The sequence below is a fragment of the Manis javanica genome, chromosome 12 (assembly GCF_040802235.1).
Source record: "Manis javanica isolate MJ-LG chromosome 12, MJ_LKY, whole genome shotgun sequence".
In the NCBI taxonomy this organism is placed as follows: Eukaryota; Metazoa; Chordata; class Mammalia; order Pholidota; family Manidae; genus Manis; species Manis javanica.
Window position 1 is genome coordinate 104,493,200 of NC_133167.1, and position 26,351 is coordinate 104,519,550.

Below are 26,351 nucleotides of genomic sequence, written 5' to 3' on the forward strand. Positions count from 1 at the left end.
TTTTGTGTACTGGCTGAAAGCCCCATCTGAACGAGATGTATTTGCAGTCAGGCAATATTCCTACCATTCCAGAAATAAGATGTTTTTGAATAAGTCAATTCTATAATAACTTTAAATCAAGCACATTTTAACATGTTCCGGTAGCACATTAGTAGAGATCAGGACCAAAATGTGAGGTTAACAGTTAAACCACACTCTCTAGTCTGGTAGGCACCAGGCAGATGTGGCCACTGGCCAGTGGAAATGCAGTGAATACTGGAAATGCAAATATGTACCATATCTTGAAGACATTTAAGTATGGGGAAAAAATGTTTGTAAAATACCTCACCGACTATATATCCAAATCATAATACTTGTCATGTATTGATTAAATAAATCATTAAATTAATCTTTTTCTTATTACTAAAAAAGTGTGGTTCCCAGATAATTCAAAATTAAAATGTGCCTCACATTATATTCCTATTGGGAGGCGCTAGTGTGTGTACACATTTGACGAGGTGCTGACAGTTGGGAGGGTCAAGGGCACTGGAGCATGGTGTCGACTGCCCCAGCCTTTCCCATCCAGGCCCACATATTCACTTACCTGATTTCTGATGACTTCTATCCTCATTAATGCCAGTCTAAACTGAAAGTGACTTACAATTCATCCTCACCCTTAATACCACCACAGGCCCTTTAAAAGCTCTTCCTGGATTTCTTTCCTCTCAATCTGTGTAAGTGGCAACTTTTCATGTTTCCCCCTGCAGCCTAATGTCATCTCCTTGGCAAGGGCTTTTCTAATGAACCAGATTTAAGTAGCCATCCAGTCACTTCATTACTTTGCTTTAATTCCAGGCATTGTGCGGTGCTTATTACTGGGGATGTTTTCCTTCTTACCTGCTTATTTGCACAGAGGGTGTCCACAGCAGGGTTAACCTGGATGTGCTAAGGTAAGTCTCTCTGGTTCACTGCTACATGCCTAAAACACTACTGCCACAGTGAAGATGCTGAGTACAGGGTGATTGTATCACTGAATTAAAGAACCAATGAATACTTTTTTTAGGTATATTGATGTTATAGATGAATGCTTTATTCAGAAGGAGGGTAATTTAAAAAAAACTTACATAATATAAACTGTGATTTATTTTGATTGTTCTAAAATGAATTTTAATTTCTGCTAAAGGGAAATCTTTAGAAGGGTTCTTCTGATGTCAACTTCTAATTTATTGAGATCTTAAGTGAATATATTTATAGGTAGATTATGATAATTTAAGGTGCTGAGTTTTACTTCTGGGATCCTAGGCCTTCTAATATTTCTTATTTCTAAATGCTCGACTTTGGGCTACTTAACTTCTGATCAAACACTTTATCAGGGAGAGGGCTAAGCCTATGAAAGACAAAGTAATGAAGTGACTGGATGGCTACTTATATATATAATATGCATAAATATATAAAGTAAATTTATAAAATTTGCAAGCAATATATTCAAATATTTCTTTGGGGAACTGCTGCCCATTCAAAGGCCTCCGGGTTACACCATGAACTCCCACGTGGCTTTTCCCATCGGTGAGAGCTTCCATATTTGCTGCACCCTTACTCTCACAATCGTATGCTTTATTCCTTCATTAATTCTTTATATAGGCCAAAGTTTTTAAAATAGTACCTCAAATTCCTTGTCACACAGTCTTTCAGCTCCACTTAATGCCATGAGGCTGATTCGCTTCCAAAGAAGGTGATTTAAAGTCATGAATAATTTATTATTGCTGATAATCCTTATTAGAATAAAGCACAGTAGTACTGTCTCCCAGATCAATAATCCTTAATAGACATAAACCATCATAGGATTGTCCCCCCAGTTCTGGCTCAATTTAAGTGCAAATAGGGAAGGGCAAGAGTAGAAAGGGGACAAAATATCTGAAGGAATCTCCACTTAAAAGCAATCACTTAGAAATAAGTACCAAAAAGCACTGATGGATGCCCTATCTTCCCCTCCCAGAGCCCCCACAGATAATTAAAAACTAAATGGATGCCCTCCAGTCATTGAAAGAGCTAGTCTCCCACCTAGACTATTAAGGGGTGAAACAGAATCAATACTGAGGTACCAGTATTGATTTTATTGGCTTTATTTTTCTGAGTAACATATTTTTAAAAAGGAAAATTGAATTGCGATAATGTAATGACTTGTTAAAAAAATCAAAAACATCCAATAACACACATCAATGTTTACATCAGATCTGATTCTCTAAGTGAACTGATCTTACTGCCTATCTTTAAGGTCATCTGCCTTTATCCACCTTGGGCCTGTCTGTTTTTATGTGAGTAATAAGTGAGTGATCATTGGCTATGTTGAGCTTCAACCAGAGAGGAAAGTATCAGAGAGAATGCCCCACAGTAAAGCCCTGTAATGTGATGATCGAACTGCTAGACAAGACAGATGACGTGATCACTGACCATGAGACACGTTCCATTTGGTAGCAAATGACTTTGGGTAAGAGGCCCTCCAGAGTTACAGAGAAAGACTGTGTTTTGGTTCTTCAAATAATGATGAGAAAAACAGACACATGCTAGACTGAGAACATACGACAGTATATAATGCGTAAGTGAGTCAATGAAAATGTTCCATTTCACCCAAAGGAAAGTTGAAATGCTTTCCTTCAAAAAATTAATTCAAGGTGAAAGAAGTGATATTATAAGGATATGTGTGTGTGTATATATCTATATATATATGTGTGTGTGTGTGTGTGTGTGTGTTTATACACACACACACAATTCTGATGAGTAGAATCATGAGAAAACCAATTTCTTAAATAAACTACTTTGATGCTATTAAAACTTGCAGGCTAAAAGGGTTTCTTCACAAAAGGTGGCATTCTGAGCTAAATAGATTATCAATGAAAAAGGACTATTTTTTCATACTATAAAAGTTTTAAAGATATCCTTCCATAATATATTTTAAATGGTATCACGGAGACCATATCTGGTGCAGTCTGTCTATGTGACAATGAAACTGGTTAAGTTCAAGATTTCTTCACAGAAAAACATAGCTTGAATAAAACTATACTGTAATTTTAAAAGTAGACCAAATAGGCAGGCCTCTGTTGCGTTTCCTTTACCAAATGGCACTCAGACCATCATGAGAAGTGTTTTCTCTGTAACAGGTTTGCAATCTCTTTTTTTCTCCTGCAAAGACCTCACTTACGTTGCCAAAGGATGTTGGATATCCTGAATGTTTGAGGATGGAAACCTTAAATGACAGCTCTGACTTTCTGAGACTGAGAAGCTCAGTGTTCATTTGACAATAAGGAAGGCTGTAATAAACAGTCTCTAAGTCTCTTCCAGTTCTGAAATTCTACCAAGAGCCCCAAGAGAATCTGAATATATGACTAAGCACCTAATCAGTCCTCTGATTCATCCCTGTTCGGCTGCAGGTCACCTACACCAATGCCTACCCTCCCCTACTTCCCTCCTTTCAGACATGGTCACTCAGACCCTCTTTGCTTGAAAAATAACCAATGAACGCCCTTGCTACTGAGATGCACTTACTGTGGGACAGACACACCTTGGGGTTCACACCTAAAGAGATCAGTCTTAGTTTAGATCATGCTGTAGCTGCTTACTAACTATGGCCCCTTCATGATGGCTTTATACTTTGTGTCTTAATTTTTCCTATCTAAAATAATGATGGTAATATAGGTTATAGTAAAAAAAAAAGTGATGCTATGGTATTGTTAACAGATTGTTTAAAAAACTATACATGGATGTCTCTGTATACAGTAGGAATGTAAAAAAAACATTTTTTAACTGAATGGGTACTGTCTCCCTCAAGGATATTTTCTTCCAATCAGAGACATCACGTTCAGGAATGACTCTCTTTCTAATGGTGAACTTTTAGGAATTAAACTTTGGCACATATAAAAGCTAGTTTTTCACAAGGGACGTTTCTTCAAATCTTTCAGATCACTTGCTTTTCCCACTCATAAGGCTAAACATATTTATAGGTATATGTTTAGCCTCACACTCTCTGGGACTATTAGAGTTCTGTCACCTGTGGTTCCCACATCTAACAAAGCCTCTAGTAATTAGGCAACTTCTTGATAATATATCCCTCTTGAAAAGTACAGTAAAGTGGGAAAATTAAAATTAATTGAGAATGAAGGCTATAACAGCAAAATAACACTTTTTGAAATTAAGTTAGATTCCTTGGCTAACTGAGGCCACAATAAAGAAATATTATTTCCCCAAAGCTAAGTCTCAAAGAGACACAGAGAAAAAAGTGTATAGCTAATTGCAGGTGGGAAAAGCCTTAAGTAGAATATATATGTGTCTCTAAAACTAGGAATCATGACTTAATTTCCTATGGACAATGGTATATCTTTCTGTACAATCACTCCAGATCAATAGAACTTCATAGCAAATACTCTCAGGGGAAGAAAAAGCTTTGCAATTATAATCTTGGTATTTATCTTCCTCTTAAAAGAAACAGCAACGCATGTGATCATGGCTTCAATTAAGTATAGTAAGTTGCTATATCACCCTCACTTATAACCCCTGCATCAGAATCTCAGATGTCTGCATTTTAAGCAAGCTGCTTGGGTAAATATGAGACTTCTTCAGTTGGTATGTCCTGTTACAGAAAAAAGATAACAGACTTCATCAGTCCAGAAGTGGATGGTAACCTCAGGAGCACAAACTAGGTGAACCTTGTTTAAACCTTCTCACCACAGGACCAGGACTGCATGCTTCGGTCTCTTTTCTATACAGACTTCAGCAGCCTTCAACTCAACGCCAACCGACGCCTACCCCAGAACGCTCTGCACCTTCACCTGCACACACTTGGACCACACTTGCCTGAGTCCTTCCTCAGCCTGAATTCTGAAGAATTTGAAGCCCAGATGACATCCTCCACTATGTCCTTTCCTGACAGTGTCCAGACCTGGTCCCCACATTCAGTGCACAGAGGGGTAAAATGCTTCTTCATGGGTCTTTTTTGTTAACACCTTTACTTATATATAATTCACATACGGTAACAGACACCCATTTAAGGGGATGCACAGCCTGTTAAGATTCCCATCACCCCAGAAATAAATATCATGCACATTAGCAATTACTCCACGTGCCACCAGTCGCCCCTCATCCCTGCCCTGGGCAACCACTGAGCTAGTTTCTCCTGCACCTTCTCTGCACAGTTCACCCAAGTGCCAGCCACACACATGTCCATCGGAGCACTCCCAGCAGCATAACTATTCCTACATATGCCTTCCTGATTGGAGGTACAGAGGCGATTTCCATGGTCCAGCACTGCACATGGCACAGGAGGACTGGTCAATAAATGTCAGATTAATTAATAAATACCCTTTTGCTTCCTGTCACATCAAGGAGGGACAGAACTCAGACATGTTATCACCACTTAAATGGAAAAGACTAGACCACATGTAAACAGGGGCTGGACCACCAGGTTCAGACAGAATGGAACGAGCTTGACAACCCAAAATGCCAGCAATAAATACTCCCAGAGTAACACTGGTCTATTAAAACATGCATTTGTCTTTGCTACATGGTTTCCTGTGATATACAAAACCCAATGCTACTAAATCTTGGGAGGCTACACATTTTCTGTCATTGTCCTTTACCTCCTTTGCGACTCCCTCCCGCAGCTCCTGAGTTTTCTCCTTTGGTCCAGGGTCCCTTGTCCAAAGCCTTCCTCCCCGTAGGTATCCTAAGTTTGAAAAGCAATATTCTTTGCCTTTGGCCTTAATCAAAATTTCTATTACCTGAGAGCTCCTCACATCACAGTGATGTGATTCTGAGCACATTAACTGATAGAACTGATTAAAAGATTAGGGAAGGTATCAGCCATTTAAAAAACTGAACACATGTTCTTGAAGAATCTTCACAAAAAAGCATATAAAAATAAACAATTAAATCACCCAACATGCCAAAGGGGATGGGATTTTCACTGCTAACATTTTTCTGAATGTCCTTTAAGGCAGCTGACTCTGAGAATATACACACATACACATATGCGAAAATACACATGTAAACAAATACTGTTTACATCTTGCAAGAAGCTATGCAGTTTTCTAGTTCAGTAACTAGAAATCTACAACATCCACTGATAGCTGTCTAGCCTTTCATCATTGAAAGCTAGATGATTCATCTAAATAATCCTTTACTCTGAGACATCTAAGTTATTTTCCTTTTTTTTTCTTTCCCACCTCTGGCTATTTGGGACCATGCTGAGAAGAATTTTTATATATGTTCATTTCTATATAATTAGTCAGTTATCTCATTGAAATACACTTGGACAAAACTTCTGTAGCAAAGTGTATCAAGTGTTATGTTTTGATCAGCACCATAGAAGTGCCCTGCAGAAAGCCTGGCTACCTTTACAGCCGGTCAGCAGTATTTACATGTCTATTTCCCTACACCTCGTTCAAGACTGCATTTGCAGAATATTTTTAGTATTAAACAATGGGTAAGAAGCATAACTTGACCTTTTGACACTGCTATGTCGAACTACAAAATCAGTGTTTCATTAAGCTTTATTACAAGTGATGAAAGCCAAAAACCTCTGCTGTTTTCATCATCCTTGGCCCTCTTTTTATTCTAAACTATGTATTTCCCCAAATCCATACTCTACCACGGGACACTGGAATTCCTCACAGGTCAAGAAGGCTTTGAAAAACACACATTTAATAAAGCAAAACACTAATGATGCAAAATAGAGAAATTCTAGTGCTATTTCTACCAAAATAGAAACATACGAATTACATATTATTTGGATTTCTTCTATTACTAGTGAAGTTAACTGTATTTTTATTAATCCTTTGTATTTCTTTCCAGAAATGGAGTATCTATTTGCCAATAGGGATGTTTACCTTGAGTTGTTATAGTTTTATCCACTGATGTTAAGTGCATTTGTTATCACATTTATATTCCATATATAAACAGACATATTTATTGTTGGGTTCTATATTCTTTCCATTATCATACTATTTAAAACTGCATAATTCTAAAACGCATGTTAACATCTACCAGGACATAACCCTCCTCTGATTTTGCCTGTCTTTCACTTATTTTATATATATTTTAAGAGGAACTTTAGAAACACTAGATTTTCTAAAAATTCTAAAATTTTGCTTGATTTTACATTGAATACACAGATTTTTAGAGAATTCATATCTTTAAATGTATTAAACTTGGTAGTATGTAGTAGCAATAGGCACAGTAGTAGAAATAGTAGAGACAATGTCAAATGGTAAGTGAATGTTTAGTTATGCGTAAGATGATTTTCCAAACATTCAACATCATTATCTCTTTCATCCATCACAACTCTACATATGGGGGATTTTTGTCATTGACAGTTTGCAGATGGGGAGCTGAGGAACAGAAGTTTTAGGTACTTTAACAATTGTCAAACAACCAGTAAACACTAGAACCAAAGATTCCACCCAAACATTTTAAACAGAGTTCCTACACTGGTAACTTTCCAATTCAGGTATATCCCTCCATTCAAGTCTTACTATTTTTTCAATAACTTTAAAATGTTCTTCTCCTGTATATTGTATGTCTTATTAAATTTATAGCCCCCACTTCTTGTTTATATGTAGCTGCAATATTTAATTGTACTTTCCTGAAAATATTTTGGTATTACAATATTACCAATTATTCATTTTGTAAACTGCCAATTTATAAAATGCTCATTGTTTCTAATTTTACTTTGGTTCCTTCAGGTTTTCAACTATTATTACCTTTTGAAAATAATAATGTGGTTTCACTGTTTCCAATTTTCATACTTCTGGAGTCTATTTTCTGATTCCCTTTGCCTAAAAATTCTATAATTATATCATACAACAATATAGCAAGTGTTTTATTAGAAATGAACTTTAAAATTTACTAAATGTTTTTAATGATCATATGATTTTTCCAACTTTTACTGCCATCAATCAGACTGAATTATAAAGTTAATTAGGAGTCTTTTTCTTTTATCTCTATTCACCAGCAGTTAAAATAGCATAGGCTATTTGACTACTAAAGGAATTTAACAGTAACTTTTCCATGTTACAGTAGTCTTTTTCAGGACAGCTCAATAGCAGTCAACTTACTGGTGCATTTGTATTTTATACCATTTATTGACACAATTCTTCTAATTTATAGCCTCTAAAGTATCCATTTGAACCAAGTTTGCTGCAATTCTTGATTTCATGTGTTCCCATATATATCTCTCCTATTCATTTGATTAGGTAAATGTTCTGTATCTTCTTTATTGACCCAAGAAATAAGATTCTGGATTTATTTTCAAATTTTCCCATTTTGTCTAATTCATTAATTTACTATTTTCACATTAATTTCATCATTTCTTGCACTTTCATTCTATTTCACTGATACTTTTATATTTTTCAATTATTCATTTACTCTTATTTTTAATTAGTAATAAAGCATTTAAGATATTAAGTTCCATTTAAATCACAATTTTGCAGTAAAATAAATTTGTAAATAGCACTTTTACTGTTATTTTGTTTATTTTACTGTTTATTTACTGTTATTTCACTATTAGAGTCAGTTTCCTTTGGGTTTAAAATTGTTTTACATTACTTTTTAAAAAGACAATGGTCTTCTAAGAATTTTTTATAGTATTTACTGAGGACTTTTTTTGTGTGTGTGTTTGTGTGTGTGTGTGTGTGTGTGTGTGGCTAAGTATATGCTGACGTAAATGGGATATCAAATTTGACAATAAATACGTTTTAATTATTTCAGTAAAACCAACCATATCACAGTTGAATTTTTAAGTATAAATCTTTCATAAGTGAAATAATGTGTGCTAAATTTAACTGTTCTTTGTGTATCTCTCACTTTTCCCTTGTATACTCAGTAGTTTTTGTGTCATTTAATCCTATGCCCTAAATTAAGTCATAATGGATGCTATTAGAGTGACATGGTTATTTTGTTGTTTTTTTTCAATAGGATTTCCGGGAACAATTTTCAATACTTCCTCAGAAAATACATGCAATTTTGTATTTTTCAGCCACATGCAATATACATCTATGAAAATAATTGAAATACAATGATTAAAATTGGCTGAGAGCAATGACTACTTTATACCATAAATTGCATATTGGAAAACGCAGGATACATCCTATATTAATGTGCACATTTACTATAATAGCAGATTTGAGACCTACATCACTGAGTGTTAAACTAGTCAGAGTAGTCCAAATTGAGTTCTTGTACTTTATTGTTTAAGTCATGAAAGGGGGAGTATGAGAAATTATTTAAATTCAATTTTATTTTTTATGTACAGTGCTATGATTTTACAGGTTGCATGACTAATAGTTTGAACAAGAATAAAAGCTATTGTGCCAATCAGAGGATATTTAAAAATCAGTATGTTCAAAACATACATGCCAGTGTCTGGTAATGAAGGGAGGGAGGATGGAAGGAAGAAAGAAAGAAGGAAAGAAAGGAAGGGAGAGAAAGAGAGAAAAAAGATAAAGGGATGATTAAAATAGTAAGAGAGAGAGAGAGAGAAAGACAGGGACTTTTTCATGTGCCAGAAATTGTGCCAGAGTGGTTGTCCTGTGTGATGGCCTAGAGTAACTATTTAAACTTAAATAAAGTAAATACCTTACTAGCCCTCACCATGTGTTAAGTGGCTAGTGTTTTACACAACGCAGGTAGAAATGTTCCCATTATTACAGAAAGTTCTTTTGCATAGAACAGGGGGCAGATATTTCTTCCCAAAAATAATGAAAAACAATTATGATCATTTTTCTTTTCAGATAAGACAGCTGAAGATGAAAGAAAATAAATAGCATATTTATGTTGATGGACCAAACTGATGAACCAGAGACTTTATTTTCTAGGTTCTGTTTGATCACTGGGCCTCTGTTTTTTCCATTTACTGTGCAGAATCAACAGGAGGAAAGCACCCCTCACCTCCGCAAGCAGGCCACAGTTTCGAAACACCCGAGATGCCACTGGCACGTTTATCTGTGCCCTTCCTAGATTCTGTGCCAAATGCCACATTCTCAGGGCTCCTGCTAGTATGCATGTTTCTAATTACATTCATCTTGTGATGCATCTTTCCTCATTTCTTACACCTCATAAGTCTGGCAAAGATGTGGCAACCCCATCAACCACAATTTTTACATTTTATACCACCTGTGGAGATAATTTCTGTAAGTGACACAGTCTGAATGGCCCGTTCAAACATTACCCTTTAAGTTCTATCGTTTTCACTGCTGTGGACTGGAGAGTGTCCCCCAGAAAGAAATGCACAATTCCTAATCTCCAGTACCTATGAATCTGACTTATTTGTAAAAAAGATGCAATTTAGGATCTAGAAATGAGATCAGCTTGGATCTAGAAAGTGAGCTCCAAATCCCATGACTGTGCCCCGATAAGAGTAAGGAGCTGGGTGGCTGGCACACCAGACAGAGCAGGACCCCGGCGCGGGTGGCCGCGTGACAGACACGGCGGTGACGGGCCGCAGTGCAGGAGCCGTGGGGACCCCCGGCCACTCCTGATGCCGGGAGACGGGCCCCGAGTGGGCTCTCCCAGCGCCTCCAGAGAGGGCCAATACTGCCAGCACCGTGGTCTCAGACTCTGGTCTCCAGAACTTTGAGGGAACGGATTTCCGTTCTTGTAAGCCACCAGTTTGTGGCAATGCGTCTCGGCAGCCCTAGGAAACGAATAAAGCCACCGTCCCTGCCAGCAGTTCTTCCCAGCACTTTGATCGCCCTCAGAGCAGTACGGCTCCTGCTGCATCTCCCAGAGCTGGAATCAAGAATTTCCTGGGATTGACTTTCCGATTAACTAGAACAAGGAAGCAAAACCTGGGCGAACACCTGAAGAAAAATGTCAAGAATACATGCATGTCAGGTTACAGGAACATGGCTTTTCCTTTTGAAAGCTGGTTGGTTGTCTGGATCTAGACGGAGAAAGCTGCTTCCTTCTTTGAAGTTTTGAACAGGCTCTGAGGCAACAGAAGCCTAAGGAGACTTAATGACAAGGTGTGCAAAAGGCCACTATGATCGAACAGTGCCAGAAAAGTAAAAGAAGCTCAATGTTACTGACAAAAAAAGAGAATGGTTCATTTAATATGCCGTTCACTTAATGATACACAGGTAAGTTATTATGCTGCACGGCGATGAGAAGACACAGAATATAAACATTTCTGTTCTCTTATTGATCTTATTGATGATATTGTATTTCTCTAGCATCTGTAAAAACTAATTTTACAGTTTTCCATATTCTGAGTCTTTTAATAGCCATCATGTTCTTTAAACCATATAGAGAGATTCTCATAAACTCAAACATTACCTCTTAATTTGCCCCAAGTCCCTAATTCCGTGAACAGGGCAGACACACCTGAGGTACTGCAGGTTAGGTTCCAAGCCACAGCAATAAAGTGCATATCACAACAAAGCATGTCGTATGAACTTTTTGGTTTCCTGGTGCATATAAAAGTTACGTTTATATTATGCTGTAGTCTATTAAGTGTAAAGAGCATTATGTCTAAAAACAAAAAAAAACAACATGCATACCTTAATTTAAAAAATATTTTATTGCTAAACATTGCTAACCAGCATGTGAGCTTTTGCCAAATCATAATCTCTCTCCTAATGGAGGGTCCTGCCTCGGCGCTGACAGCTACTCACTGATCAGGGTAATGGTTGCTGGAGGCTGGGGTGGCTGCAGCAATTTCTTAAAATAAGACAATCTTTGCTGCATTGATTGACTCTTGCTTTCATGAATAATTTCTCTGAAGCATGTGATAGCATTGTTCCCACATAACTTAGGTCAAAATTAGAGTCAGTCTTTTCAAACTGTACTGCTGCTTGATCAACTTAGTTTCTGTAATATTCTAAATCCTTTGTTGTCACCTGAAGTCTTCACAACACCCTCACCAGGAGTAGATTCCAATTCAAGAAGCCATTTTCTTTGCTCATCCATAAGGACCAACTCTTTACCCATTAACGTTTTATCATGAGATTGCAGCAATTCAGACGTGTCTTTAGGCTCCACTACTGATTCTAGTTCACGTGCTGTTTCTACCACGTCTGTGGTTATTTCCTCCTTGAACCCTCAATTTGTAAAAGAACCCAATCTGTGAAGCACAATGAAACAGGGTATGCCTACATTTGGTTTCCTCCTAAGGTCTAGTGCTGAGAAGTAGTTTTGAATTATTCTCAAGATCATATTCACCTCGGTGCTCACTGAAAATTATAAAAAGACAGAATGCTATGGGTGAGATGCCAGATGGAAGTGGCACCTCCAACAAGGGAAATGAGCAGAGTGACCACAGCATTTAAGAGCAAGGGTAGGAAGGGGTGGGGTGGTCAAAAGAACCAGCTGGAAGAAAGTGACTTGTTTCCTGCAGGAAGAGAAAAGGTTTGGGGCAGCCAGGTCCTGGGATCTAGAGACGATGGAGCTGATGGGCCGGAGACAAACTTCTCCTTAGGAAAAGGTCGGAAGGCTTTAATAGGAGGAAGTAGAACATATTGTTCGAAGTTTGTGCACATTTAGTATAAATAGCATCACATACATTTATTTATTTTAGGGGAATAAGAGGTAAAATGTATTCAGTTCCAGAAAAGTGAAGCAGAGGGCTTAAAGGGGAAAAAAATCATAATTATAATTTTGAGAACTAGTTCTTATTAGCTTTCCCTGGAAGAACACACATAAAATAGTTAAAGCTATTTAAGGGAAAATGTTTCAGAGGCACTTGGACCTTGATCACTTAATGTACAGAGGAACCTGCTATCATTTGTGTTTATTTCTCTTTAAATGAGGTAGTCGGCGAAAAGCAGGAGACTCCAAGGGAATGGCCCTTATGATTGCTTTAGCCTAATTGGAATTTATGGGATCCCACAGCCTCTAGGATCCTCTAGCTGTGAAAGGCCATATAATCAGACACAGAAGAAGAAGAAAAAATACTGGAAATAACAGCGACAACAGAACAACAGCAAAACTGACTCGAGGCCCACTGAGAAGGTCAAATGAGCGTAGAGTCTCCAGCAATCCCGTACACGTCCGCTCTCACCGGAGCCTCCGCCGTGCAGCGGGTAAGCTGCCAGGACCCGCTCACTCTGCAAGCAAACAGTTGTTGCACCACGAGTGATGGGGAGTTTGCCGCCAAAGGTGGTCCCCAGTCTTCTATCTACAGCAAAAGTCTTCACACAACTCATTGAAAGTGGACACTTTTTAATGTGCTGTTTGATTGCAGTCAATTAGAATATACTGGTTTTTCTGTCATGTTCAATATTGTACATACAACTTGATTTAGAGATAGGATATATTGTGGAAACTGTACTATAAAGAAACAAATTATGATGTCAGGAATCAAGGACCTTTTAAATGTGTTAATAGTACAATTACTGGAGATTAAAGATGGTGGCTTGAGAGAGTGTATATCAATGATACCTTAATAAAAAAATACAATTACTGTTCATCCCCCATTCTTGGTATGGTAACTAGCAAAACTGCATGGTTTGTGTCAGTGCCTATTGTTTGAGAGGTCATGAGCACTTGCCTTCATTCGTACATCTGCACACACACACACACATGAGCGTGCACCTTGGGTTAAGAGGACCAAAGTGAGGGACAGCAGGACAAAGGAAGCACTACGTAACACCGCCTATGATCTTAAAAATACATTCCATATTTACAGCTTCAAATATATTTTGAAATTGCATTAACTAAATACTTGAATACATCTTTTATTAGCAAAAGCCTCTGAAAGAGCATTTTTACAGATCAGGAGGAACAGGCACAGAGTGAGAAAAAGATTATTTTTCACACTATGGCCCCAAATAATCCGGTTCAAGTAGGGCATCAAAGTAACTGGACTCAAGACAACCAACAAAGGCAAACGTGATTCATAAGGTCATTTAAAAGGCTTTCATTTTTTAAGTACTTCTAAGATTTACTGAATCTAGAGAAGTAGCCAAACATAATGAAAAAACATTTTTTCTGGGAAGATAAAGCGATTGGGAGCAAATATTTTAAAAGTGAAGTGACAGAATGGTGACAAATATTTAAGTATCTTTAAACATATCTATATAAGTTAGAAGTATACTCGGATATTGGCATATAATATACATTAATAGAATATGTGTAAGTTTGTGCAAGAATATATCTTTGTGTACACACACATGCATATTATTTTCACAGGGGAAATAAAATAACAGGGAATTAATTGTAGATAGATATCACTATGTACCTATGTTCCAAAATATTATACAGCAAGTTATGAAACTGTCTAAATCTAGGAAAGCTAAGTTTGTTAAATTGCAGGCTAATTTGAGCTCCAATCCAAGTAATTGGCTCTATTATTACTGAAAAGATAACTCCCCCCCAAAAAAAAATATTGCAAACTTGCAAATGGCAATAACTGAGGAAAAATCAGGAAAATATACAGACTTCTTTCATTTCTACAAACTGTTTATTTTTCCCCCCACAAAATCAGAAGTAGAATTAGAACAATAGAATTTCAATGTTGACAATATTCTCTTAAGCACAGTTGCAAACTCCTTGGCATATAGACGAGGAAATTAGAGCTAAAAAGTAATAGATAACCCACCCAAGATCACACAGGCTTAAGTGAAAATCAAATCTCAGATTCTGGCAGCATTCAGTGTTATGTCTATAATAAAATATCAAACTTACTATTTCCAGCAAGGAGTCACTTAAAAGTCAACCACAACACTGCGGTGGTTCCAATTATTTAAGAAGATAGTGTTATGAAAGCCATTGCATTATATTAATTATATTTAAAATAAAAAACATCTTGGCATACTCTCTAATGTAATGATATTAATTTTGAGAAATTATCTCAAATAAAGGCTTTTAGATGTTGAGAAATATGCAAATAATAAAACTGTTCACTTAGCTTTTCTCTATTATGTAAATGACAAACAGCTGAAATATTAAACTACAAGGGATTGTTAACTAATTTAAGTCCCTACCATGAAATCATATGCAGCTATTTAAATGATGCTATATATGAAAAATATTTAATGGTCCTGATATTTTTAACCTAAAAAGATGTATGTAAGATGCTAACAAATATACAAAATACTTATGATCCATACACACATCACAATATCATTAATGTTTATCATCATACAACTGTTTTGTATTGTATTTTATATTTTAGTGCATTATGATATACTGAAGGATTATTCCATATGTCAGAAAATGAATACTGAAATCATGGCTTAATCATAATCATATAAAGTAATACTGTGGAGAGTTACAATGAGGGAAGGAGTTCAAATATATGAATAAAGAAAAACCTTGAAACTATAAAGGTGAGTAAAAAAACAAGTCATAAAAAGATGCACAGAGTGAATCCATAGCACATAGTGAAAACACTTTAAGAACCGATTTATCTTTAACTTAATCTTTAAAAGTTCAGTTAACAATTGAAAATTATTAAGGTTGTATTTTCAAACTTGAATTTTGGTTCTGTGATCATACAATAATTAAAAACTCCAATAACTGTCACTACATAAATATTTCTCTTGGAGGCATTTTCATTCCATAATACTTTTATGAGTAATTTTATTTTCTTTATTTTCATGCTACTTTAATAAAAATAGGGGTTCCCATACTCCATGTTTTGTACATAGTCTTTAAAAGAAAAGTTCCGCTGGTGATATGAGGGCCTCTCTCAGTAGCGGCTGACAGACAGGCCTTGGGGGGCACTGCCTGGGTGAACTTGGTCTTAAAGGTTTGCTTTTCTGTGTCAGTAATTAGATCTGAGGACAGGACTCACACAGACAACACTCAAAAGGGAATGAAATCTATAACCTAGTATGCCAATTTACTCATTTATAACAGAAATACAACACTTACTAGCCTTGACTATGCAAGAGCCTCCCACCTTCCTTTCCCTAAAGACATGCACAGGAACAAATGGATGATCTGAATGCTGCTTGGTGAGCAATGACTTAGAAAATGTTATGTTACCTACATGACATGCTGCTGATACCATCAGCCTGAGCACGCCTACAGCAATGAGCACTGGCAAAGTGGGTACCCATCGTCTGCCCAGAACACACAGACACCGGACTTTGCATTTCAGACCCTGGTTTTGTTTGTATGCTTCCCGTACACACTAGAAACATTTTCCTCATAGATATTATTAATACTGCCAAAGAGATTGCAGCTGTTGCTTTGGGAATATATTCTATTCTTTTTGGTAGAGGTTCTTTGTGTATGTTTGGTCTCATACTATGATTCCGTCTCCATCTTCTGCTCTGTTATTTTGTGACAGTTGATTTGAAATCTTAGAGATTTCTGAAGTGTCTTTTCTTAGGTCTGCCTTGATATTTTTTTCTTTATGCTGTATTATCAACATTATTTACTGAAAGGTTCTGAACATTATTCATATTTTAAACAAGAGTAAGTCTTTTGATGTTACCCAATGGAATTTGCTTTTCTTCTCTCACCTGCTGCTCATTTTTTTTTCCTGTTGAAGTACAACTGACATAAAACTTTCAACATATGATTGCCTAGAACATCAGACATAATTCTTAAGTGGGCATAGTACTTTTAAATCCTGATGTTACCTAATTGGCAAAACAATTATCTTTGCTATTATATTTAGGTTGATGTTTATTAATGTGGTTATCTTTGGGTTTGTCAACACAATTTAAAAATTATCTTTCCATCATTTTATTGGAGTTAAGAAATGCTGCCCTAGGGAAATAGGAAGTGTTGCAAATATTTAACAATTTAATTCTAGGGTTGTTAATAACAAGGAGATTCCAGTAAGTCAACTAAAATGAAATGGCCAAGCTCCGAAGATAGGAAAAGGTAAAGAATTTTATCATTATGTAATTATATTTTCAATATAGTTTTTAATTTCACAAATCACTATGTCCAGTATTTAAATATTAAATAGAACATTAGACAAATATTCTTATTTATATACAATTAATACCAAAATGACTTGAGGAAACATTCTTTTTCAAAGATACTGTGTAATCTCAAATTTCTGTTTTTTTGTTTTTATTTTTTAAATGATCATTATAAATTGTTTTATTTGTATCATTAATATGTGGACATTTTTATTTAACTGTATCAATAAAATAGGATTTCTGTTAAGTACTGAAAATTCAAATTTTAAAGCAAACTTGGAAATTCTAATATTGTAGAAAACAGTCTCAGTTAAAATGCATAAACTTTTTAAAATGAAGGTTATAAGTGATTCTATGTAAGTATTACTAGCATGGAAATGAGGACACAAATATTACCAAAATCAATTAGAGGAATTTGAAAATTCAAGACTATTATTAACATTATTTCCTTCACTTAACAACTTCAAGTTTATTTTCCCTCAAAATTTGTAAAACTAATTACTCAACGTTCTATTTTTTATGAAATTTGGATTAGGTCATCACACAGACTTTTCATTTAACCAAAATTTATTTTTAAATATGTATGACAACCATAAAAGTTTTGCTTACTTTTTTGGTCAAGTTAATTATTGTTAACTATTTTAAATGCAAAATTCTTACAAAATATAATACTCCTTACAGTTATTAATATAAAACATTATATTTAAAATGTTATTTACTAGATTTCTAAAAGATGTACTGTAAACATTAGAGAAATACCACTGACCTATAATTACATTAAATCAATAAACTTTTAATTAGCTTTGATCTCACAGGTAATAATACAATTTTGAAGAAATTGTGGCAGATTTGATTTATACAATTAATTTTAGAAAAAAATATATTTGAAAGCTGTTAATACTTCACATGATTTTAATGTATTTGTGAATCAAAATAAAATGATGCTAGCAATAACTAAAATATTATCAACCGTGTCTTGAATATAACAAGCACAATATTGTTTTACATACTGTAAAATATGTGAATAAAGAACTTCACAATGGTAACAGTTTTTGGACCCATATTTTAGGGAAGACCTTGACTATAAAAAGTGACACATACAAAATATAAACTTAGAATTTCCATATCTACATGTGTCTTACATAATAATGCAAGATATGTTATTGCATTTAATATGATCATAAAGAATCTATGTATCACATAAAATTAACATCAATGACAAATGTATAACACAATGAAAATAAATTATAATATAACCCATCACAAAACACATATTCTCCAGTCTGTTTACCTTTTGTGTTATCTTGTACTTATTCTAACTTGAAAGATCAATATCAGTGTACTGTTTTTTTAATTTTATAAGAACAGATTAAAAATAGGAGGAACTTAATATTTCTAGAGCATTTAATTTTATATTTATCCTTTAAAACATTTTTATAAAGCTTATGGATGTCCTTTAAATTTAGGCAAATACTCTTCAGAAAAAAAGCGTGGGGATGCAAGGTAAATTGCTGCATTTATTCTTTAATAATATAAGCACTTATCTTTTAAATCTACATTCAGCAGGGTATCATTATCATCCCAGGATAGTCTATTCTTTTGATAGTACATACTAATTAACACAGAAAATTAAAACACACACAAAGACATATACGCAAACACACATGAAGCACGTTTATCATTTCTAGTTGTTAAATTTGCTGAAATATGGGTGTGTTTTATTTTATGCTGCTGTTAATCTTGTGTATAATCACAGCTGAAACCTAGTAATATTTATCTTCCAAATAATTAGTTCCTGCATCAAATAATATCTTCTTAGTTTTAGTAGATAACTACTCAAAACCAGTCCATGCTGATATTGCCATAAAACTGCTGAAATACTTTCTATTTTAAGAAGGCAATATGAATAAATCTTTCCACTTTAATTAACACTTAATGAGTTACTGATTGAGTTATAAGGCAAAACATAATATTAAATACTGATCCAATCCACTAATGAATTGATATTTGTAACTAAAATTATTCATCTTTAAATACATGTAGATTTTTAAAAATGTTCAATTCAAGTTTATTTAAGGAACCTGTTAAACTGGAGGGCAGACATCCCTGGTGTAAGGTGTCCTCATGCAACTTGCTCCCCCCTTGTGTAACCGAATCCAGCAAATGGATTGCATGTTTTCTGTTCTTTCTTGCCTGGAACACTTGTCCAGTGAATTCCATAGACTCAAGGAGGTTTTTTTTTTTTTTTTTTTGATCTGATAACATTCTAAATCTGGTGTTAGCATCAGAGATCCCTGTCATACCCGTCATCCATTATGATCAATATTTATTACAGAAGTCCAGTAAAAACCTAACAGATTCTTAGACATACTGTATTTTACTAAATATTGAGAGCTGAATGGGACCCAAATATGATTTATATTTTAATAAAATTACTAGAAAAGTAGTGATAATGTAGATTTTTGAGGTATGTATGAAATAACACCAATTTGAACTTTTAGTTTTTTTCCAACAGTTAATTCAGTTTCAATTTGCCAATGATATATAACTGCCTTTAGTTCAGGAACGAAGTTCTGAGATTTGGTCAAACATTTGAAACTCTACAAAATATTCATTCATATTAGAAAACAATTATTTTGGACATGGGATGTTGTAAAACAATCACAATCATAAAACATATTCCAATAATAATGTAAGTACTACCTTGACAACTCTTTTCTTCTAACAATTTCAGGTAGTGAATTCTTACAGGATTATGCTTTCAACTTTTAATTATGCCCCTTTCTATCCCATCCAAATTTCCTACCTCTTGAAAAAATGAGTAGAAAGATATGCTTATTGCAGTAATTCATGTTATTCTGGCAAATCCTTAATTGTTCACTAATTTGATACCAGTGTTTGATCCAAAAATCTTTTTTCAGTAGAAACTTTTAAGTACAGATCCTGTAAGAACATGGAGGAGAGTTTTCCACCATTACAAAGAAATATCTATGTCTGTCTTATCCAACAGTTTTAACCTTTAAATAACATTATACATAACCCACATAAAATTCTGTACTTGGGGATTAATCACAAGTTGTATGGAAGTTGGGTGAATAGTAGAGTGACTCACCCAATCATATGCCTATGAAAAAATATTTCTAAAGCCATATGGCAGATCTAGTAACGCCCTATACAAACACACAGAGGAAATGATCTGAAGTTAAAAAAATAAATTTGGATAATTAATGAAATAAAATCTATCTCTAAATATTGATACCATAGAACAAAATTACATTCATGCTAGAAATATATATGTGTATATAAACACATATAACTTAGTATTAAGCTATATTTATTCTTGGTAAAATTTTACAAACAGTGCTGATTTAAGTGAAAATGGTTTCTTGAAGTATTTGTACACAGTATATCATTAACACACAAAAATTAGAATAATATGCAAAGATGGAACTTGAAATAAATCTTGATATCCTCATTTCTGGTAAGATTTTATTTCATGATACATGTTAACTGCTGTGTTCATCCAACAGTTTTCTTAAATAATGCTGAAAACTCTTCTAACTTAGAACTAATGGTACTCCCCAATAAAACCCAAGCTTCAGATATGCATATATATATATATATATATGCATCTTTTAGAAATTATAAGTGAAAAGCACATTCAATTATATTTTACATTGCAAGTCATATACACTGGTAACAAGAGACAAGTTAAAGGATAAAAAGGTTTAATCTTTATCTTCACTGATAAACTTATTCTACTTCTTGGGAGATAATTTAATGGAGAAAAAGAAAACTCACTGCCTCTTCACAATTTCTCAATCCCTCTGCAGGTTTTCTAAAAGCTTAGTTCACTTGATACATAGTTAAGTCTAGGCCCAGTAGCTACATTTTATGGTGCTGGAAGAAAACTACCTAATATAGCTGTAACAATAAAGTCCTGAGATGAGTGAAAATACAAATAATGCAGAAAGTGGATTAAACCACTATAATATCAAGAACACCTGGTGATTGCCAAGCTTCATCCATACCATTAGGCTTTGGCTAAACACAGAGATACTATTTAAGAAATACTTAAAAAAAATTCATCCTGTAGATTTTAATATAAGGATGCAAAAGATGATTCAAGTATTTTCCAAAATTCATCAATATACCACACTACCACTGTCATTATTACGAGTCCTAATTCTATGTCTCTCTCTCTCTCTCTCTCTCTTTCTAATGGATTCTCTTCTGAAACTTGAACCCAAGTTCTGTAGTGAGTTACATGACCGTGACAACCAGATAAACTCAACTAAAGATCACTAATATATGTAGACTAGTGAGTATTTTTAAGTTCCAAATATAATTTACTATCTACATATGTATTTTATATGAAAAGTATATTAATTTTACCAACATTTCATTGAAACTGAGTTTACAGGAAAACCTATAAACACTTTTTTTTAGAAAATGTGTATCGCATAAGCAATGGCCATAATCTACATTCAGCCTCACCTTTCCTCCTGCTCCTAGTGACAGACCGGACATTATCTATTTTACTAAATTAACATTGCTGTTACTAGCTGACTGAAATGATCAATGAGAGTTATCATGCTTGAGCAATTTAACATGTTTAACAATGATAAAATTATTAATGTCTGGTTCTCATGCTTTTAAACATTTAAACATGGCTTAAAACTTTCAGCATCTTACATTGCTTGTGTGTGTGTGAAGGGGTTGGAATGTGATGATTTTTTAAAAAATCCATGATCATTGAACCTGTGTGGCAACATTCAGTATAAAATAAGTTCCTTCAGAAAGATAATTCTATTATCTTACAACATGGGGAGCTCCAAGCCTTCCTTAATATGATGTGAATGTAAAGGAAATACAGTTTTAGAATGTACAATCAAGTACTTTTCTAAAGATGTTGTGATGGTTTAGAAAATAATCACATATAGTTTATAAACATGTAATAAAAAGCACTCAATGTAAAGCATGTTTAGTTCAGATGATCACTGGTACTACATCCAATAGCATATCCTCCCTGTCCTGGAGTTCCTCGAAATGCTCAGGACATGGTTGTGACTTTTAAACTGCTAAACATTGAAATTAAAATAGGACCCAGTTGGGCCCTTCCACACTGGTTAAGCAGAGTTCCATGCCGCACTGAAATCTACAGCGAATCACAGTGAAAGAGCAGACTGCGGAGGTGAGACTTGATTCAAGAGCAGCTCTTTCCTGAAGGAGCGCAGCCAAGACCCAAAGTGGCTCAAGCCTTTGGTGCTTTGTCTGTCGAATGGGCAGCCTATTGTTTTCTGTAGTGTCAGATGCATGACTGACTGTAAAGTTTTTAAATTTATGTAGGAAGGCAAATTATCTCCCCAGGTTATTATTATTACTAGGATTACCATTGTACAGACACAAAAAGGCAGCTTTTGAACATTTTTGTTTTTCTTTCTGAATGCATAACTAATGTGCTCAGGGAACCACAGTTCCAGAATTCATGTAGTTCTTGGGACAGAGGACCAGCAATTCAACAGAATTACTAAAAAGTTTTACTAACTTTTCCCCGTCAATTTCAGCTACAGTGAAATGAGTATTTCAGCTCATTTTAAGTTTGTAAGATACAAATGCAGTTGTAGTCGAACTACTAAAAACTATCAAAACTGACAATGTTTAGTCACTTTTAAATACAAATTTATGTAGTCTTTTAAATTATAATACAATAATTAGACTTTTATCATGGCAAGTTGCTTTTCCATGGTGCTGTGAACCAGCCACAAAATGTAAGTATAGGACCAAATGACTTTCTGACATGAATGAATCATATTTTAGTCTAACCTGTACATGGAGCTGTATTTTTTAATGCTTTGTGGGGGAAAAATGTTAAAATAATTAAAGTTTTTATACCCATACTCCAGTTATATTTCAGTGGCATATATTTTTTAAATAGGCAGAAAATCCAGTGTCTCTGCTAAAAGGAGATCCATATATATACATATATATTTCTATCATGGTGATTGAATCGGGATAAATGAATGTTAGGTTCTAGCAGTTTTCCACTGCTCCATCTGCTGGATATGCCTAAATCTCCTGCACCAATTGTTAACCTCTAAAAAGTAACATGAACCAATTCAGCAGGTGGCTTCAAAAGGCTCAAGCATGGTTGCTTGAGAAACTTAACTCTAACTTTATAATTTTTGTCTCACTTATAGTTCCTACCTCACCTTAAAATAATAATAGTAATTGCTATTATTATTAATTAAGGATCCCAAATCGTCACTAAAATACCAAGGCACAGAAGATATGCTTCCCAGCAGTTGACATAATACAAACAAGAAGGAACTAGGTTGCTCATTGCAGGTTTGCACACTGTTCTCACCACACTAATTTCAACATTTATCCAATAGTTTACTTAATCTGGAATGGAAATGAGACGCATAAAAGTTTTAAACAGATTTTTAAAGCATGCCTCTCAGTACACACACACACACACATCAACACCGCAAAAGAAAAATAACGCCTCTCCAGTGATGATTTACCAAGCGTCAGGCGCCCAGAGCCTTGACCTCCGCAGCGCCCTTCCAGGAGGCTTCAGTGTCGCGCTCTCGAACCAGGCAGCCGCACCTTTCCTCCTGCTCCTAGTGACAGACGGGACAACGTGCAGCTGCCGCCACCGGCCAGGCCGCTGTCCCTGCCGCCTGCCGCTGCTTCCAAACCGTGGCTGCTACTGCAAAGAAAGGGTTACTCCTCTCCTGGAGTCAAGTGGCTGCAAACTTCCCCTGCTTTACATGCACCTTTTCTGCAAACTTGTCCGTCCTTCCGTGCGGAAGGCCAAGGAAAACCAGGACAAGCATCCCAGGCAGCACCGTAATAAAGGGCAGACACCCCCGAAAGGCAAAACCTGCGACTTAGAAACGCAATCTTAAACCAGACGGGAAACACCGCCTCCAGCGGATCCAGCCCCGCTCGGTGGCCATCAGCAAACGGTGCCCATGCTGCCGGGGCAGGCGGCCGCCGCCGCGGGCGGAAAGCGGGGGAGATAAAGTTTGACAAATGGGGGCCACGCCTGGGAAGGGGAGAACCAGGCGGCCAGAAACACGCGCGGCGGCCCTACCGCTCCAGGGCAGAGGCCGAGCGGGGGAGGCGCACGTACCTGTCCGCGGCCGCCGGCGCAGAGGCTGGGGAGCGCCGCTGGGGGAGGTGGGCGGCCGGCCGGCGTCGGCCGCGGGCTGCCTCCCGGGGGGCGCAGGGCGCCGCAGTCCCCCGGCCCGGAGAAGTTGGGCAGCCTCCGCGCGGCCTGGGCGGCCGGCGAGAGCAACACGTTCCGTTTGAACTTTGCAGCTCCAGCCTCAGCAAACACACACTCGCGCGCGCGCGGCGAGCCGCTCCGAGGCGGGCGAGCAGGCACCGAGCGCTCTGGCCGCGTCCTTCCCTCTCCGTCGCTCTTATTGGCGCGGAGGCGACGGCTTTATTTATTTATTTTCCCCGCCCCGCGCCGCCCCCGCCCCGCGCCCCCCGCCCCGCGCCCCCCGCCTCCCCGGTCCGCCGGGCCGGCCGCGGCCGCTCCAGCTGCAGCGCGGCGGGGCTGCGGCGGCCCCGGGTGGGGGGGCGCCGGGCGGGGGCGCGGGGACGGCGGCAGGGGGGGGCCCGAGCCCGCGCGGGGCGGGCAGGGAGACGGCGCGGGGCCGCCTGCGCTGCTGCGGGGGACGGAGGCGAGGGGGCGGCGCGCCCGGTCCCCGGGGCTGAACGGGGGGCCGCGGGAGAACGGGGCGGCGACCCCCCAAGCCGGCCCTGCTCTTGCGCGCCAGGACCCGGCCGCCGGCGTCCCCGGGAGGGCAGGTCCGACGCCGGCTGCCCGGCGCGCCCGCCCCCTCGGCTGCGCCCCCGATGCCTGTCCGAACCCCGCGGGGACGCTCACACGCGCACCGCCAGCTGAGCCTGGGAGGACGCGAGTTCGCGTTTGTTAATGGTGGTTTGGGTGCTGCGCAGTTAGACTTCACCATCCCCGGCCCTCCTCTCCCGGCAGGCTCGGGAAGGTGCTTCCCGTCCCCTACGCTGCCCCGAGCCCCACGGCCGGGGCCTTCACCCGCCTAGGAGACGCGGTCGTGGTCTCCAGACCGCAGCCTCCAGGCGCGGCTTGGGAAGCCTACGTTAGGCTCCAAACCCGCCCAAGCTCCGAGCGCCTTTGCTGCTCCAAACCCGCCCAAGCTCTGACCGTTCTCCCCGAAATGAGCTCTCAAATGTCAACTGACCGCTGGTGCCACCGTCTTACAGTGACAGTCTGCCTGGTTTCCAGCCCTGCAGGAGAGATGACCTTACAGCCGGCCGCCTTCCCTCACCCCACTCAACCTGAAGGCTGAGCTGGAAAGAGCCCAGCCTGACCCAATGAAATTGTTCTTCCACTTGCACCTTGCCGACCCGACCTCGGAGCAGCCTTTCCAACGCAAACCCTTCCAGACTTCCCATTAGGTAAACCCTTTTGTTTGTTTGTTTCAGTTTGCTGTTTTTGGTGTTAGGACTCATGATTTCAGTCATGAAAAGGGAATTAAAAGAGGAAGTAATTCTTTCCTAGAACTAGATAAATAAACCCAGCAAGTAAACTAAGCACCGCCCCAAAGGCTACAATTGCAAATCTCTCTGCTTGGATTTGGAAACAAGGTTCCTTTCCTCAGCGATTTCTTTTCCAAAGTCCTAACAGTCTTGATTTTTTACTAGGATTCCGGTATAGAAACACGATGAGGCTGTAGTGCTTACAATTATCTCTCGCAGCATGCACTTAAATGTGTATATATTTGCTTCCTTATCTGTCCAAGAATATCCTACAATTTTTCTGAAATGTATCCATAAGATTATAATAACACTATGCCCCAGTGTTTTAGGGCTTTCTTCAGAAATTTCCAGCAAAGTGTACAGATTCTACTTAGAGAGCTGACATGTTTACATACACGAGATTTTTCATTGACATCTGGAGTGAGCCCCCTAGAGGTCAGACAAGGAACAGGTGAGGTCCTGAAATGGGGGAGAGAGGGATAAAAATGCTCATCTCAGGATGGTGGTGTCCTCTTGCTCCATCTGTAATATACGCTTACTGTTATCAAAGCAGGTAAACATCTAGATACCCAATTCTTCCTTTGCTTATCAAGCACCATCTTATTATTGAGAAAAAGGGCCATCTATAGTTGAGTAAGACCCTCCTACTGAATGAAAGAATTCGGAGATAATACCTAAAAGGTAGGAAAGTGCCTCATTCATCAGCTGAGTGGCGGACTTGAGGGTGTGCGGGTTTCTGATGGCATCTGTGCCAGTAAGGTAATATCTTTACTCAAAACCTGAAAGGACTACCTGTGATTTACACTCAGGACTTTGGAAGCATGTGCATTCTCCAGAATTCTGTCCTGCTCCAGAAGTAGCCAGCTTCTCATACAGAGGAATGCTTTTCGGACTTTGATACTCCAATTTACTCAACACTAGAGAAAAACTCCGATTGAGTTTCAGGTATGACTTCTTCTGAATATG

General features: G+C 37.6%; 1 protein-coding gene across 2 annotated transcripts in view; it reads right to left on the reverse strand.

The window, feature by feature from the left end:
* Window positions 1–26,351, reverse strand: part of TENM3 (teneurin transmembrane protein 3) — a 2,338,142-nt gene that overhangs the window by 2,199,155 nt on the left and 112,636 nt on the right. Inside the window, exon 1 of one of the 2 annotated variants that reach the window (XM_073219195.1) lies at window positions 23,989–24,238. The exons of the other annotated variant lie outside the window; for it this stretch is intronic. The gene's annotated coding sequence lies outside the window, so the exon portion shown is untranslated. Of the gene's footprint in view, window positions 1–23,988; window positions 24,239–26,351 lie in introns of those variants that run through there. 2 annotated transcript variants of the gene reach the window in all.